Source organism: Stenella coeruleoalba (assembly GCF_951394435.1).
Source record: "Stenella coeruleoalba genome assembly, chromosome: 2".
NCBI classification, from domain to species: Eukaryota; Metazoa; Chordata; class Mammalia; order Artiodactyla; family Delphinidae; genus Stenella; species Stenella coeruleoalba.
Window position 1 is genome coordinate 155,260,423 of NC_137147.1, and position 18,067 is coordinate 155,278,489.

General features: G+C 42.2%; 1 long non-coding RNA gene across 2 annotated transcripts in view; it reads left to right on the plus strand.

The window, feature by feature from the left end:
* The first annotated feature begins 1,077 nt into the window (after positions 1-1,077).
* Positions 1,078-18,067, plus strand: part of LOC307182233 — a 32,046-nt gene continuing 15,056 nt past the window's right edge. The window contains exons 1-2 of one of the 2 annotated variants that reach the window (XR_013827150.1): positions 1,078-1,365; positions 7,639-7,771. This is a non-coding gene — a long non-coding RNA (uncharacterized lncRNA). The remainder of the gene's footprint in view (positions 1,366-7,638; positions 7,772-18,067) is intronic. The other variant, XR_013827151.1, reaches the window with a different exon arrangement.

Below are 18,067 nucleotides of genomic sequence, written 5' to 3' on the forward strand. Positions count from 1 at the left end.
ATATAGACACATCCCAAGCAGTTACAAAGTATATTAAAAGGGAGGCTGCAGTTTTAAAGAATAAGATAAATTACACCCACAAATTCCCAATCTTTCCTGAAACGTTGCAACCTGAAAGCCTATTGTAGGAAGCAGAAGATTCTAGGAGACATTCTACAAATGAAGGACTCTAAACCCTGTGGGTGGATAAGGAATTCTGGAAGGAAGGTATCCTCACCCAAGGAGAGAAGGTTCCTATACTTGGGTAACAGCACTTCCCTGTAACAATTCCCATTGATCTTGGTCTAGGCACTCCCAGAGCTCTTGAGAGAAATCTATGGGCACAACCTGGAATGTCAGCAGTCCCTGAAACTAAAAGTACACATATCGTGTGGCCAGGGGAAGAGTTCATAATGAGACCCAATAAGAAAACAGCAAGTTAAGAGAACTGGTTTTAATTTAGAAGAGTGTCTTGAATTATCCACTTTTATATATATATATATGTATGCAATTTTTTTACACAGTAAGTTTCTCTATCTTATTTCTTACTACAAGAAAAGAGGATGGCATGTGATCCACAAAACCAGTATAGAGACTATTATTATCTGGAAAAGAAATGATAAAATGATGGTTTCAACACAGGCATATGCATTTTTGAGTGTTTTATTTACATCAAATTGGATAAAATGTGTGAATCTCTCAGACAGAAAAGACATGTCAAGGTAGAAATGAAACTTTCAACTATTCATGGGTACACAAGTACACTGGGGAGACTTTAAAAGTTCAGATTCTGATTCAGTAGTTCTGGTGGACTTGAACTCCATTTTTTTAACAAGCTCATGTTTAACTAGTGATGCCACAGTCTATGATTCATTAACCACAATTGGGAATAGCAGAGACATAATAAGGAAAGGTAAGAATTCATAGTTAACTTTGAACTTAAAGTGTTTTATGGATTTTACACGTTTAATAGAATAGTAAGCACAGAAGCAACAATCATTTGTGAATATTTACTGTAGACCGTGTATCTTTCTAACATTTTGTTTAGGATTCCAGGAAAGAGGCCTGGGCTGCGGTCTCAGTGGGCGGGGCCCCCAGGCAGCACCGCCCCTCCAGGACCACCGACGGGGCCCTACGGTCCTAGCGGCTCCGTCCCCCGCCGCCCCCTTCTCTCCCGGAAGGCCTCGAAGAAGAGTGGTCCCACCCCCTGCGCCCAGAACGGAGCCCGCGTTTCCGCAGAGCTGGAATTCCCGCAGCTCGGGGTCTCTTCCCTCCGTCGTCACGGAGCTGGCCCGGAGCCCGAGGGGAGGGCGGCCTCACTGAGGCTTCCGGCTATGGAGCGGCCCCGGCGGCCGAAGCCGTGACAGTCGTGGGGACGGCGGGCCGGTAAGTGGGCGACGACCCTCCGCCTGGTCCGGTGCCCGGGCGACAGCGCAAGACCAGCTTCTGAGGGGCAGGTGTTCACTGCCACCCGGCGCTGCTGTGTAGAAAGAGCGGCCCCCAGCGTCTGGTCCTGTGGAACTTCGGTCCCTCCTCTCGCCCCTGTCCTTGGCGTGGCTCACGGGGCCTGGGGGGCGTGGGGAGGGGTCGGCCTGAGCGTCCTGAGGGAAAACGGGGCAAGGGAGGCGCACGGTCAGTCGTCAGCGCCCCTCCTCCTGACTGCGGGAAAAGCGGCTGAAAACTCCGGAGGCTCGCAAGGCCCCTTATTTAGCCGAGTACCTCTGCGCTCCTTCCTCCCTGAGCTAAAGTACCGGGGGGAGGGGACAGGGCAGGGGCCTGGCAAAGGTAATGGGGAACATCAAAAGGTGATTGTTAACTAAGGAAAACCAGCTCTCCCAAGGTGAGGAATGTAGCGCTTTTCTTTGTATGCGAAGATGCCAGAGTCAGGGGTCACTGAAATCCTTCCTTTGACGTGCACCCTCAGCTCTCTGGGGCCTGCATTCTGTATTTGCGTATCCTGAATTTCTCGGGGCCCGCGGCTCACACTGGAGGGCTGCAAGTGCTGATGACTGTGACATCCTTTGTTTACTGAGATGGCAAGAAATATTCCATTTCTCACAGGCTTGATTGGCTCAGAGTGTAAAAAGTAGGAGAATCTCACTCGGCATGTAATTTAGCTTATATACATATAATATTTATATTTAACTGTGCTAATAGAGGCTCTCAAGTCCAAGTAACTTGTACCACTGCCCTGTATATATTAATTTCATTAATATCATATGATAAATGCCCATAAAATTGACTTAACCCATTTAAACAGGATAATGATTTTTAAAGAAAACATAATAGAAATATAACAACAAAACCCTTACCACTGAAGGCTTTGTGTGGAACAACCTAAATAAATGTTCCGTTGTTAAAATATTGAAAGATGTATTCAGTACAAATATCAACAAAAATGAAAAGTAATACGGGCAGCGGAATGCTGAAGTGTTCTCTATCATTAAAGTGGCAGAAAATCATTTATTAGTAGGCACTGGGGGCACAGGATGCCTGATTTTATGTCTTTTTCATACTTGTGCAATTGTTTCAACGAGTAACTTAAAGACAAAATGGAAAAATGAGGAGGTTTGTGCCTGAGATCATGTTGATGCGAAACTAGGGATGGCCACCTTGTCCCAGGTGAGTTAAGTTTACCTGGCCAGGTAGACCGCAGAGCTCCTGGGAAGCCAGGCTGGAATTCTGCTGGGTGCCCCTTAGCTTCTGTGACTTGATTGATTGTGAGTCATGTTGAGGGAAACACCTGATCACGGGAAATGGGTGGAAATAGAGTGACTTGGGGAGCAGCTAAGGACATTCATCACAGCTCATGGCCTGATTGGATTTTAAAGAAACAGGAAAACAAATGCTTCTTATGGAATCAGAGATTGTGAGGGCTGGACAATCCCACAAAATGAGGAGCACCCGTCCCATTTTCCAGATGAGAAAACAGAGGCCCAGCAAGGTGAAATCCCTCACCCAAGTTGCACCCGTCTCTCCTCCCCACTACATGGTTCATGGAAGCAGGACTCTTCCTGTCGTGATCACTGCTGAACCCCCCAAATGCCCAGGTATTTAGCAGCTGCTCCAAAAATTTTGGTTGACTGTAGGAACAATGCTATTCCTTTCTTTCTCACTCTTATTCAGGATTGTGCCAAGAACTCCCCAGTTTTCATTGTAATTCGATAAATGTAAATATTAATTGAGTTTTGTTGTGATGAGGACTTAGGCTTTGAAGGTAACAGACTTGGTTCAGATCCTGGTTCTGCCACTCAATAGCTGTTTGGCTTTGGGAAAATTACGAAACCTCTCTGAGGTTATTTTCTCTGTAAAGTGGGGTTAAACTATCTGAGCCAGCAGAGCACCTGCATCAGGGATGTGCAGTAAGTTTTGGTCTTTCTCACTTTCCCACTCCTTTCTGTTCTTCCCAGAGAACATGTACAGAGGATATAGTACTTTTTAAAAAATTAATTTATTTTTGGCTGCGTTTTGTCTTCGTTGCTGCGCGTGGGCTTTCTCTAGTTGCAGCGAGCGGGGGTTACTCTTTGTTGTGGTGCACGGGCTTCTCATTGCGGTTGCTTCTCTTGTTGGGCTTGCTGTGGAGCATGGGCTCTAGGCACGTGGGCTTCAGTAGTTGTGGCCTGCAGGCTCAGTAGTTGTGGCGCATGGGCTTAGCTGCTCTGCGGCATGTGGGATCTTCCCTTACCAGGGCTTCAACCCATGTCCCCTGCCTTGGCAGGCAGATTCTTAACCACTGTGCCACCAGGGAAGTCCTACATAGTACTTTTTAAAAAGGGGTTTTAATTTATTTCAGAAAATATACATTTTTCTTGTAGAAAAGGTTATTTCACCATAGAAACATAAACACGCAAAACAACTACAAATACAGTATTATATGGGTTAGATATTATCAGTCACATTTTTTAAGTAACTGGGCAACTGCCAAAGCACTAGCAACTGGGGATTAAGAGGATTCAAATCTGGGGTGCTCCCACCCCAATTTCAAGGGCAGGGTGTGTTTTTCAAATCCATGTTTCATATGGTCTTTGTTTCTTATCCATCCTCGGTGTCTGCCTTTCTCGAGAAGGCTCAGATCCTCTGCTTTCACATCCTCCCGGCTGGCTGTGCCCCAGCTCCCGTCCTAGACCCTATGCATGCCTGGGTGTGCCCGCTCTCCCTGTGCATCACCAGCTTTGCCAGGGAGCTGCTGTATCGTGCACTGCTTGCTGTACCCCAGAGTACCTAGACCCTTCTGGTACATGAAGTATACCCTCATCACCATGAGTGCACGCCCATCCCCTTACCTTATATCCTGCATCTAAGGCAGGCTTGGGGGTGACTACAGTGTGCATTCAGCTATGTGAGCTGCTGGGATCAACGTGAAGTTCCCAACTTTTCAAGTTGCAGGCTTGAGGGGCACACAGTGATTTAAGTCGGGTCACCTGACTTAAAATGGGGCTGATTGATTTAAAGCCAGTGCACCTGACTTAAAGCCTGCGTCCCTCAGCTGCAGGACAAGACCAAATTTGGTGGTGCAAGCATTCGCTCCAAGCCAGCACTGCTGTTCAGGAAGAGCTACCAGCAGCACCTTAGTCCACGGGGACTTGGTCCATTGTCTTACCCCTGCCCTCAGAGGGGGGCCACCTGCTCTTCTTGAGCAGAATCAGGGAGGGGAAAGTACAGAGTCCCGGCTGGAGTTGCGGCACCCCTTGTCTGATGGCAGGTAAGGGGGGGCGGGGCTGTGTGGTGTCCTGGGGCTGGACTCACCAGGTCCACTCAGCCTCTCAGCCTCCTAATCTCCCCACACACACCCCGCAAGAGTTTCCAATAATATGTAATTGCGCCTTAGGTTCTCGGTCTTCAAACTAATACCCAGACTCCCAGGTCCCTTGATTCAGCCAATTCCTCTGTGCTCTTTCTTCTATTAGATACAGTCCCAGAGGGAGGGGCTGGGGGATGGGACTGGAGGGACCCCCACAGCACTGGCCTCAGCTGACTAAGGAGAACCGGGGCCTGTGCTTTCACATATGTCCGAGGACCCTTAAGGCGGAACCGAGGGGGCCAGTTAGAGGCAGTCCTTGCTGCCCCAAGTGAGTATGGATCACCATCAGATGGGGAGCACGCTGACCCCTGAGAAGTACTGTTAAGAGGATGTGTTCCTCCTTTGGCTTCAAGGACGTGGGTGGGCTTCAGGGCTCCAGTTCCCCTCCAGGCTTCCAGGTCCGACTGCACCCCAGCGGCCTTGCAGTCCTGCCTTCCTGTCCCAGAACATGTCAGGCTCCAGGAAGAATCCAGACTGCAGAGATGGTGCCTGAGCCTTCCAGCTTAAGAAGTGCTGTCCCTGGGGACCCAACAGTGGAGGGAGGAAGGGTGAAGGGAGTAGGGGGGTAGGGTAGGGAGGGGTAGCTGCCCTGGGAAACGTTGAGAGAGAAATATCGCCCCCCACACCCCCTGCCCCCTGCAACTGACCCATTGATGCCATAGGATCTCAGGGCCGTTTAGTCAGAGATGCCTCTGCTTCTTTACTCCTGTGTTCAAAACTATGCAAAACAAACTCTTCATCCTCTTGCTGCATTGCCAGGACTTTTAAAGCACTGTTCTTTTGAAGCAGTCGTTCCCTAAACTGCAGTTTGGAGCTGTCCCAGCTATTTAAAAGTGTTCTCCTTAAACTGTGCCTAAATCCTACTCTTTTGGAAAAACTACCTTCACGTCAGAGGAGATTGTCTTTTCTGCCTATTCCTTCCTTCTACTGCCCTCTTAAGAAGTCCTGTGCACAAACAGCTTGGTGATTTATTTTTTGCTTCATGTCAAAAAAATAAATAAAACTTTCCCATGCACCCCAAAAAGCTTTCCTGGAACATGGGTGTTTCAAAACCATGACAGTGTTTTCCAGTTAGTGTACACTGGGTAGACTGCCTAGCAATCCCTCTAAGAGCCAGAGGTGAGCAACTCCTTTACTTGTTTGATTGGATGCCCTCCAAATTTAGGAAGGTCACATTCTTATGACCCAGCAGATAAGACAGGAGCCCTGGATGGCTGTGGCTGTGATTATATAACTTCTGGTGATTTTATTTCCCTTACTGAGCTGCTGCTTCTAGGTTAAATTCTTTTTATTACCTGTCCATTTTTAAAGAAAGTGTGAAAAAGTCACTCTAATAAGTCAGGGGTCTGAGCTCAGGGTTGGTCAAAGTACTCACAGGGTTGAAGGTGGATAAAAATAGATGGGTAAAATAGGAGGGTTGGCAAGTACAGCCCGGACACCCGTGTTCATTATGCATACTAATAAAGGCCAGAATCTACTCATTTATTCTGGTGGGAAGTTCTGATGGTTTCACAGGATCAAACTCAATCATATTCAAACTAGGGGATATTCCCTGAGCATAAAAGGAAGTATCCACCCCTCGCAGGAGTCGCTGATGAGGAATAAAGATGCAGACATAGAGACTGGACTTGAGGACAAGGGGCGGGGGGAAGGGTAAGCTGGGACGAAGTGAGAGAGTGGCATGGACATGTATACCCTACCAAAGGTGAAATAGATAGCTAGAGGGAAGCAGCTGCATATAGTGCAGGGAGATCAGCTCGGTGCTTTGTAAGCACCTTGAGGGGTGGGATAGGGAGGGAGTGAGGGAGATGCAAGAGGGCAGGGATATGGGGATATATGTACACGAATAGCTGATTCACTTTGTTATGCAGCAGAAGCTAACACGACATGGTAAAGCAATTCTACTCCAATAAAGATGTTTACAACAACAACGAAAAAAACAAAATAAGTCAGCCACACCAAAGGAGACATTGTATGTGTTTACAGTTCAAGAAATCCAGAATAGAATACTTTACTCTGTATGCAATGAATTGTCCATTAGAAAAGAGAAAAACTTTATAAGATGTTGTTTTTCCATTTATCGTTCAGAATGTCATTTTTATACCTCTGCATGTCTATTCAGAGCCAAGTCACGTGAGTTAGAGGTAAGCAGCTGATTGATTTAAAGTTGCGTCGTGGGATTTAAAAACCAGTGGCAGCTGATTGATTAAATACAGTCATATGACATGACGAGTGGGTGCTAAAAACTGCTTTTTCATCTCTGGCTCAGAATATCCTATTTACCTTGGTTTTTCTTATGATTTAGAAAACTTGAGCTGTCTCCCCTTGGAATCATCAGGACAGAAATACAGTATTTCAGGTTCATTCTTGAAACCAGATTCTCACGGTTAAGGTGTATTGACTAAAAGATCCTCCTTCTTCAAGAGATTCCAAAGCTCTGTAGGACACTTCATTGTAATTGGAGAAAGACGAATGAAATCATGTCAGCAGCTGCAGGAGGCAAGGCAGTCCCCAGGACTAGGGGAGGAGGAGGAGAAAGGGCTGAGGGTTGCCATTAGAGCGGACAACCGCCAGATGGCGCTGAAGCACCGGCAGAGCCCACCTGCCACTCCCAGTTTGGCACTGCAGGGTCAGATTTGGGTTTGGAGATGGGGTTGTTGTAACCCCAAGGAGGTGAGCAGAGAGGAGGAGTTGATTACCGGTCTCCTCTGACTCTCTGGCCCAAATTGCCTGGCTTCACAGGGGGGACAGAGTTTTGCTTTCAGCAACTGATGGGGCACTTCCAGGCTGGGGGGGTTGCCCAGTGGCCCGACAGCCTGACAGGCTGACTGTGGTGTGACCGCCCTTTGTTTCTCCAGAATCTGTACATCAGGAGGTGCATGGCTGCGGGAGCCCATTCACCGACACCCGCCCAAGGGGGATGGCACCTTCCCTGGCTGTACCCTATGATCACCAGGTACTTGAAATGAATGCAAGATTTTTGACTTCAAGGTAAAGCTCACATAACCCCTTCTGCCTCGTAATGTGTGGGATTTACTATAATGGAAGGGCATTATAAAGAACGGGTAGAAAACTCACCTGTTGGTCTCCATGTAGGAGTTTATTTTGCACGAATCCCTCCTACACAAGTAGATAGCACAGGTTTATTTTTGTTCCCGTGTGTGTAGTTGTGGCAGAGGACTTAGGTATGGTAATTTGAAGCCCTTAAAGAAATATTCTCAGAACTCTCAAGACTTCTCTTGATTGGAACGGAGAGACCTGGAAAAGGAGGAAAAGAAAAGAAAGAGGGAGAAAGAATGACTGTTTCTCAGTAAATTCACCTTCTTAGTTGATTGTTCTGTCTTCTCATTTCTTTTAACTTCTATGTATGTCTAATGGAATAATGTAGAAAGGCTGATTTGTATGCTATAAAAGATTTTACATCACAAAGAGACTAGAAGTGGCTAAAAGAACTTATTCAACGTTGACAGAACTAATTCAAATCAATTTTAGATAGAGTCTTTGATATTAAATTTCTACACTAAAATTGGTTAATCCAAAGTTTCTCTTTCTTTTCGAGTGAATATTTGTTACATATTTTTGTAGATAATAATTTACCCTAGATATACAAAATTGTGAGAATGGGTAACATTTTTTACCACTTAAATCATATCTTTTAAATGAATAGATTGTACACTTTAAATGCCAATGTTATTTCTTACATGTTGTTTTTTATTTTCTTGATTTCCAAAACTTGTGTTTATTTAATTGATTTCTATCTAATAATCTGTGTCTCCCCTTTATTGTTTCTTAGTTTATATTTTATTGATCTATACTTAATTTACATTATTATATCAGTTTCAAAGGTACAACATAGTGATTCATAAATGTTTAGGTTCTTCTTCATTTATACTTATTATAAAAGAGTGTCTCTTATTCCCCATACTATACAGTACGTCACTGTAGATTATTGATTTTATACATAGTGGATTCTTCCTCAGAATCTCCTACCACTATTTTGCTCCTCCACAACACTGTCTCTCCCTGCTGGTAACCACTAGTCTGTTCTTTAATCTGTGAGTCTGTTGTATTGTTGTTGTTGTATTCAGTTGTTTAGATGCCACGTGTAAATGATATCATACCAGGCTTGTTTTCTCTGCGACATACTTTACTAAGCATGATATCCTCCAAGTCCATCCATGTTCTTGCAAATGGCAAAATTTCATTTTTTTGGAAGTCACCATAAAAAAATCTTTTTTTTAATCCAGTAACCTATTGACGAACACTTAGTTTGACTCTATATCTTGTCTATGGCAAATAACACTGTTTTGAACTTTGGGGTGCAGTTATTCTTTTGAAGTAGTGTTTTTGTTTTCTTCTGATATATACCCGAGTGAAATTGCTGGATATTATGGTAGTTCTATTTTTAGTTTTTTGTGGAACCTCATTCTGCTTTCCGCAGTAGCTGCACTAATTCACATTCACATCAACAGTGTACAAAAGTTTCCTTTTCTCCACATCCTCACTAACCTTTATTTGTGATCTTTTTGATGACAGCCATTCTGACAAAAGTGAGGTGATATCTCATAGTTTTGATTTGCATTTTACTGCCGATTAGCTATGTTTAGCATCTTTATGAGTTCTGGCTATATATCTGTATTTTTTCCTTGGAAAATGTCTATTTAGGTGTTCTAATTTTTTTAAAAAAGATTTTGGGTGTTTTTTGATATTGAATTGTATGTGCTGTTTCTGTATTTTAGATATTAACACTTCATTGGTCCACGTTTTGTGTTAACTTCTTATCATGTGCAAATATTGTTGCTCTTTCAGCACGTTGTCTTTTATATTGTCTTTGGTTTCCTTTGCTATGCAAAATCTTTTAAGTTTAGTGAAGTCCCATTTGTTTATTTTTGGCTTTGTTTCATTTGCCTTAGTAGACTGAACCTAAAACTGTTGCTATCATTTATGTTGAAGAATGTTCTATATTTTCCTCTAAGGGTTTTATGGTTTCTGTCTTGCATTTAGGTCTTTATTCACTTTTGAGTTTATTTTATATATGGTGGGCTAAAATACTCTAATTTTATTATTTTCCATGTAGCTGACCCGTTTTCCCAGTACCATTTATTGAACAGACAGTGTTTTCTCCATATTGCCTGCTTTGTCATAAATCAATTAAATATAAGTGTGTGAGTTTATTTCCGAGATCTCTATATCTCTATTCTATTCCAGTGATCTTTATGTCTGTTTTTGCTCCAGTACTATTCTCTTTGATTACTGTAGCTTTGTAGTATAGTCTGAAGTCAAGGTGCATGATGCCTCCAGCTCTGTTCTTTCTCAAGATTGTTTTGGCTATTTGGGGTCTTTGTGTTTCTATAGAAATTTTAAAATTATTTGTTCAAGTTCTGTGAAAATGCTTTGGTATCCTGATAGGGATTGCATTAAATCTGTAGATTGTCTTTGGTAGTACGGTTATTTTAACAGTATTATTCTTCCAGTCCATGCACCTGCTATATTTTCCCATCTTTTTCTGTTGCCTTCAACTTCTTTCACCAATGGCTGATAGATTTCTGAGTACATGTCTTTTACCTGCTTAGGTGTGTTTGTTCCTAGGTATCTTATTCTTTTTGGTGTAATTGCATATGGTATTGTTTTCTTAATTTTTGTTTCTGACAGCTTTGAGTTTTGTTTTTTCTTCTTTTTCTAATTCCTTCAGGTGTAATGTTAGGTTGTTTATTTGATATTTTTTCTTGTTTCCTAAGAATAAGCTTGTATCACTATAACTTCCCCCGTGAACTGTGTTGGCTGTGTCCTATAGGTTTCGGATCATTGTGTGTTCATTTTCATTTCTCTCTGGGTATTTTTAGAATCCCTAATTAATTTCTTCAGTGTTCCTTTCTTCCCCTTTTATTCCCTTCATCTGTGATATGAGGACTATCTTTAATATTATGTTTGGATTTCTTTCAGTTTTGTGTGTGTGTGTGTGTGTGTGTGTGTGTGTGAGAGAGAGAGAGAGAGAGAGAGAGAGACAGAGAGAGAGAGACAGAGAGAGAGATAATTTTAAGTTACTGAGCTCTTAATTTCAAATGGACATTAACAACCCTGCATTTTTACTCTCCTCCCCCACAGTTACTGAATTTGACCTTATATTTTACATCTACTTGTTTTGTGTGCCCCTTAACTTCTTATTGTGAATATAGATGATTTTATTAGTGTTTCCTTTCATCCTTCCTATTAGCTGTGTACATAGTTGATTTACTACCTTTATTGAATATTTGCCTTAACCAATGAGGTTTTTCCTTTAGTAAGTTTCCTTTCCTAATGTTTATGATTCAGTCGAGGCCTTTTCTCTTTCACTTAGAATAGCCCCTTTAAGAGATCTCATAAAGCTTGTTTGGCAATGCTGAGGTCTTAGTTTTACTTTAGAAACTTTAGATCTCTCCATCAAATCTGAAGGAGAGGCTTTCTGGGTAGAGTATTTTTGGTTATAGGATTTTCCCTTTCATGAGTTTGAATATACCATGCCACTCCCTTCTGGCATGCAGAGGTTATCCTGAAAAGTCAGCTGATAACTTTATGCAAGTTCCCACGTTTGCAACTTGACGCTTTTCCTTTGCTCCTTTTAATAGTGTCTTTTTATCTTTATTTTTTTGCTATTTTAATTACAATGGGTCTTGGTGTGGTCCTCTTTGGTTTGATCCTGTTTTGGCCTTACTGTGTTTACTGGACATGAATGTCTGTTTTCTTTCACAGGTTAGGGAAGTTTTCAGCTTTTATGTCTTCAAGTATGTTCTACACTGCTTTCTCTTTCCTTTTTGCTTCTGGGACCAGTATAATGCAAATGTTAGTATACTTGATGTTCATAGGTCTGTTCAACTTTCCTCATTTCATTTTAATCTATTGTTTTACCGTTCATCTTCAGTGATTGCCAGTACTCTGTCCTTTAGTTTTCTGATCCATTCCTCTGTATCGAGTCTACAGTAGTTTCCTTTAAGTGTAATTTTCATTTCAGTTATTGTATTCCTCCTCTCTGTTTGGTTGTTCTTAGGAGTGTAACTCTTTAAAAAAGCTTCTAACTTCTTGCTCTGGCCGTCCATTCTTCTCCTGAGTTCTTCGATCATCTTTACAGTCCTTACCTTGAACTCTTTGTTGAGGAGATTGCCTATCTCCACTTCACTTAGATCTTCTTCTGAGTTCTTATCTTGTTCCTTCATTTCGATCGTGTTTCTGTGTCATGTCATTTTTCTTAACTTGCTGTTTTTATTGCTATGTATGTAGTAGGCTCGTTACATTTGCTGACCTTGGAGAAGTGGCCTTTTGTAGGAGAGGTCCTATGTGTCCCAGCAGCCCACTGTCCCCTGGTCACTAGAACTATATGTTCTAGGTGTACCCCCTGTGTGGGCTGCTTGGGCTCTTCTGTTGCGGTGGGCTGACTACTGTGGGTGGTCTGGTAGGCTTGGCTGCCCCCAGAGTGCATGTTTGCCAGACTCTGCCTAGTATGGAGGCTGTCTGTGCTGCTTGGTGAGGCTAAATCATAAGGCAGCTGGCTGCACAACTCTGGGGGACACCAAATCTAGTGCTGGATCATTTATGGGTTGAATTGCAGTCCAGGTGATAGCAGGGCTAGTGCCCAGTCACTGGTCCTGGGGCTATGCTGGCTACTGGGAGGAAGACACAGGTCCTGAGTTCTGGCGGTAGGACCCAGGATTCTCAGAGTTGGTGTTGGATAACTGTCCCGGACACAGTTATCTGCAGGGTCTGGGGTATCCCTAATCTTGTATTGGCATTCTGATGGGCAGGGTCAGGAGCCAGCTGAGTCCCTGGCTGTTTCTGGCCTGCAAGTGAGTGGCCTGGTTACACAGGCTGCTGGGCTGTGGTATTCCTGGAGCTGGTGCGTGCCTGTTGGTGTATGAGGCTGATCCCACTGCTAGAGCAGGCTTGCTCTTGGGTAGGTCCAAGCTCCATCCAATCCCTGTGCAGTAATCACCTGACAAGAGTTGAGGCTGATTCCAAGGCCACTTGTCGGAGCAGGCTCACTTGTCAGAGTGGCCAGGGATCCTGAGGCTGGTGCCTGCCCACTGGTGGATGGAGTTTGGATCCAGGGTCTCTGCCTGAGGTGTCCTGGGCGTCTTGGATCTAGTGCCTGTGCACTGAGGTGTGGAGGCTGGTCCTGGGGCTTCTGTTGGCTGGGCCATGTCCAGGGGCAACCGTGCATTGAGAGGGTCTTAAGCCACCCGTTGGCTGGTGGGTGTGGCTGTGCCCCTGCTCAGTTAGCTGCTTGGCCTGCAGCCCCATAGTGCTTGTGTCTATAGTCTGGTGGAAATTGGTGGGGCTCTGTCCTGAGGCTGATGAGCTAGAGGGAGGATTCTGGAATTATGCTTGCTGCTACCAGTGGCTAGGAGGTAGAAGGAGCTCCCCAAAATGATGGTGCCAGGGTCTGTGTCCCTGAGAGTGTGCTGTAGTTGCCTGTTGCCTCTCTGGGAGACTCTCCAAGATCAGGAGGTAGCTGTGACCCAGGATCCTTTCAAATGACTGCTTCTGTTCTGATTCTCGGATCATGTGGGATTTTGTGAGCATCCTTCAAGAGTAGAATCTCTATTTCCCACAACCCTCTGGCCCTCTGGAAAATAAGCACTACTGGTGTTCAAAGCCCAACTTTCTAGGGACTCTTCTTCCCAGCACAGGATCCCTGGGCTTGGGAGCCTGATGTTGGGTTCATACCCCTCGCTACCAGGGAGCACCTCTGAAATTGTAATTATTCTCCCATGTGTCGGCCACGCACCTGGTGGTATGGGTCTTGAGTATATTGAGACTTTTCCCCTTCCTTCTTGTCTTGTCGTGGTGCCTTCCTTATGTCTTTAGCTGTAAAACATCTTTTATGGTAGGTCCCGGCCTTTTTCATCAGTTACTGTTCTGTAAATATTTGTGACTTTGGTGTGCCCATGAGAGGCATCAAGCTCTGGGTCTTTCTATGCTACCACCTAGGACCATCTCTCCACTTCATTCCTAAATCATATTATTTAACTTTTCTTAGTATCTTATTTGATTTGTGGCAGTTTGAAATTCATATGACTCATGTTCACTTCGCCTGTTTTAATAAATTGAATAGTGCATTCATTCATGTTGAAATGGAGATAGTGACCTGTGAATTTCCATAGCTCAAAATTCAGGAATAGGACAAAAGCCTTTTCTACCTGTGTTACCCTCAAACTCTGCTCCCCACCCCAGCCTGGGGATTAACCTCTTGCACCCATGCTCACCTTCTGTTTTGGGACCGTTAACCATCATTCCATCTGTATGTGTGTTGACAAAGTGAACTATAGTCTTTCCAGTTTCTGTTTTATGGTTTTTGGTTTATGGAACAGTCCTACTATAAATATACATTTACTGGTCTGCTGAAGTTCATATATAAACCTGTCAAGCACATTACCAGAATTGGAATTGCTTGTATATACACTTTGATAAATTTTAGAGAAAATGGTAGAACAGAAGTAAATTGTATTTCACATAACACAGTATTCTCACACCATGAAAACCCTTCCCTTTTTAATATATTTGTGTGTAGTTTATCTTTATGCTCATACTATATTTCCCAGAGATGGGTAAGTGTTATGTTTCTTGCTAAAAAGTTTACTGTATTGTTCAGGCAGGTTTTTAGTGGTTTTAGCATGATCACATTTCCCTGAACTCACAAATACAGGAGCTTCTCTCACACTGTCTTTTACGCCCTCCTCATATATATTGCCCTATTAATTCTCAGTCCTGGTTTTTCTTTATGTACTTCATCAACCTGGATACGTTACACTATTTCCTCCCTTATCCAAGACTAATGGAATAGAATAGAGCTCCCACAAATAAACCCTGATATATGGCCAAATGATTTTTGAAAACTTGCCAAGACTTTTCAATGTAGGAAGGATAGTATTTTCAACAAATGGTGCTGAGAAGTCTGTTGTCAACATGCAAAAGAAGGAAGATGGACCCTTACCTAACATCATAGGCAAAAATGAATGAAAATGTATTAAGAAACTAAATATACGGCCTAATAAAATAAAAAGTCTTTGAAGAAGACACATGACCAGAGCTTCATGACATTGGAGTTGGCAGTGTTTCCTCAGTATGAAATGAAGGAAAAACACATGCACAGCTAACAAAAAAATAAACAATTTTCAGTACATGATTTTTTTAAAAAACGTGTATCAGAGAAGTGGAAACAGTAAAATGGCAACCCACAAGATGGGAGAAAATATTTGAAAGCCACCTATCTGACAAGAGATTTCTATTCAGAATAGAGAGAGAACTCCTACAACTCAACAAAAAGCAAACATCCTGATTCAAAAATGGATACAAGACTTGAATAGATGGTTCTTCAAAAAGATGTACAAATGACTAAGCACTTGAAAAGATACTGCATATCACTAAATGCATGTTTATATATTTGCGTGCATGCATACACACACAAGCACACAGACACATACACAAGCAGAAAACAAGTATTGGTGAGGATGTGAGGGAGTTGGAAGCATTGTGCTATGTCAGTGGGAATGTAGAATGATACAGCTGCTTTGCAAAAGAGTATGGCAAGTTCTCAGATATTGAAAAATAGAATTACTACATGATCCAGGAATTGTACTATGAGGTATACCCAAAGGAATTGAAATCAGGGTCTTAAAGAAATATTTGTACTCCAGTGTTTAGAGCAGTAATAATCACAATAGCTAAAATATGAAAGCAACCTATGTGTTCATCCACTAATTCCTGGATAAACAAAATGTAGTATACCCATATAATACAATATTATTCAGACTTAAGAAGGAAAAGATCTAGGAATATGCTACAAGATGGAGGGATCTTAAGGAAATTTAGCTACCAAAAATGCCATTTTTGTGTCGTTTAATGAGTCATAACAATACAACTACTTATTTCACCTATGTGGGGTACTTAGTGTAGTCAAAAGCATAGAAATTGAGAGGGTAATGATGCTTTTCAGGTGGTTATGGAAGAAAAAGGAAAGTTATGTTTAAAGGATATTGAGTTTCAGTTTTAAAAGATAGAAAAGAATTAGAAAGTAAATGGTGATATTGGTTGCCCAATAATATGAATGTATTTAATAACACTGAATGGTGCACTTTATAATAACTAACATGTTGTATTTTATGTTATTTGATTTTACCAACATACAAAATTGGGAAAGAATGTAATATCAGGAAAAGGAGTGGACCTGGGATGGAGCAGAGAGTAGTCAGAAGGGTGAGACACTGCATATTTTGAAGAAGAGGTGAGAGTCTTCATTGGCCAGAAGAGAGTTTATAAAAAAAAATTAAAAATTACTCTGAGGGTGTATTAAATAGATATCTATGGGTGTACTGCTATCTCCTGTGAGTTATCTTAAAGAGTCTTTAATAAAGTCCATAACGCTTGCTGAGGCTTTTTTAAAAACTGAATTCCCTAGAAGATAATTAGAGGGTGGTACTTAACTCTATGTCTAGGTTGACAGATTTTTGCAGGGAAGACGAACTTGAGAACAGTGGAGGTCCTGAGAGTGTAAGTACATGGAAAGTAGAAAAAAAATAATAAAGGGAATTAGGAAAACTTTGGACTTTGAAGGTCATGGATTGCTGAGTCAGACCTTTGATTTCTAAGAGTTATATACGCAGTTGCTATTCGGAATGCTTGTTGATAAAGATAAGTGGAAAAAGTAGAGTTGTTTCCAAGTGTAGGTAAGATATAATGGGATAATGGAGGTGGAACGTAGAGAGGCCCAGAGAAAAGTGGGAAGGTCATATTGGGCCACGATGGTGGTAATATCCTGCAGAACAGATGGTAGGGCAGACTATGGATTCATCTTTCTTATTTCGGTTCCCCACCTCATCCTTAATAATTCTTCGGGAATATTTCATTGCTCTGCGATGCAGGTACAGAATTCGAGTGAGGAGACTACACCCTCAGAGTCCAGCTATCTGAGTCCTCAGTGTGTTTCAAATGATGGAGAGTTATTGCTTCTTTATGAGAAGAGTTAGTACCTCATAGTTAAGCTGAAGCTGGAGATTATGCAATATTGATTCCATTTTATATATACTGTTGGCATGGAGGTTCCTCCTCCTCTTTCCTCGACCATTATGAAATGAATCTATATTTCTCAATATTTGGGTATATCAGATAAATACATTAAGTAAAGGAATCCTATATATTGCTCCCTGCATAGTTTGCCTCTTTCTTCTTTCTCTTTTACCTTTACTAAATTAGCACAGGGAGAGATCTTGAAATGGTCTAATCAGGAGAGATTAGAACATCATATTTCTAGAGAGGTTGGTTGGACAGAGCAGGGGTCCCATTGAGAATCAAAGCTTGTTTCTACTTGGAAGGGTAGATGGCTCCAGGAAACCGCCTAGAATATTCCAATGTCCCTGAAGGAGTTCATTAAGAGAGGCAGGATCTGATACCAGATCAGTGTACTATGACATGTTTGTTAGTCATCTGATGTGAGATTCTTAGAGCCAATCCCATATGGTAGAGATGACTGCAGAGTGATGTAGAACCTGTGAAAGCCTTTGATTGCATGTTAAAGATGAAGCTCTGATTTCAGGGAGAATTTTCTTGTCTGACTGAATGTCATCCTTTTGTGGGTATGAGATTCTGTGTTTTTCCTCTTCTGATGACCACTGACTGAATATCATTAGAGGATCATGTCTAGACAGCATTATTTATTTAATTTCTTAAAGAAGAAAACATGGAAAACATTTTTATCCACTTTCAAATTGTGGACAAAGGGGAATGACATCAGTGAAAATGTCTGAGTAGGGAGCTCTGGCTTGTGTCCATCCCCAGAAACACTGACATACGTGGTAAAACCTGTCAAAATTATCTTATCAACACATATAAGTTTTCTTTTCTTTTTGCCATGTAGATTTATCATTCATTGAAACTTTACTTACTACAGGATGTGGAGAATAAACAAGGAAGTAGAAACTGTGTTTCCTGATGAGAGAATCACTAAGTCAAATTAGCTGTTTTGAGCTATGTCTTACTCATCATGACCGTAATTAAACAAACAAAACACTTTGTGTTTTTTTTTGTAAGTCAGTTCCGACATTTCATAGTTAAAGACAAGGTAACAGATAGAGGCTTAGATTTACCAGAATGTACACCAGAATGAGTGTAATTTTACACTCATTGTGTAAAATTACACCAGAATGAGTGTAATTTTGATTGTACCTGTGTTGAATATATGAGCATGACCTGCTACAAAACTTCATTATACTTATTGCCACAACTGACAAATTCCATTTTTCCACTCCTGATATGTTGCAT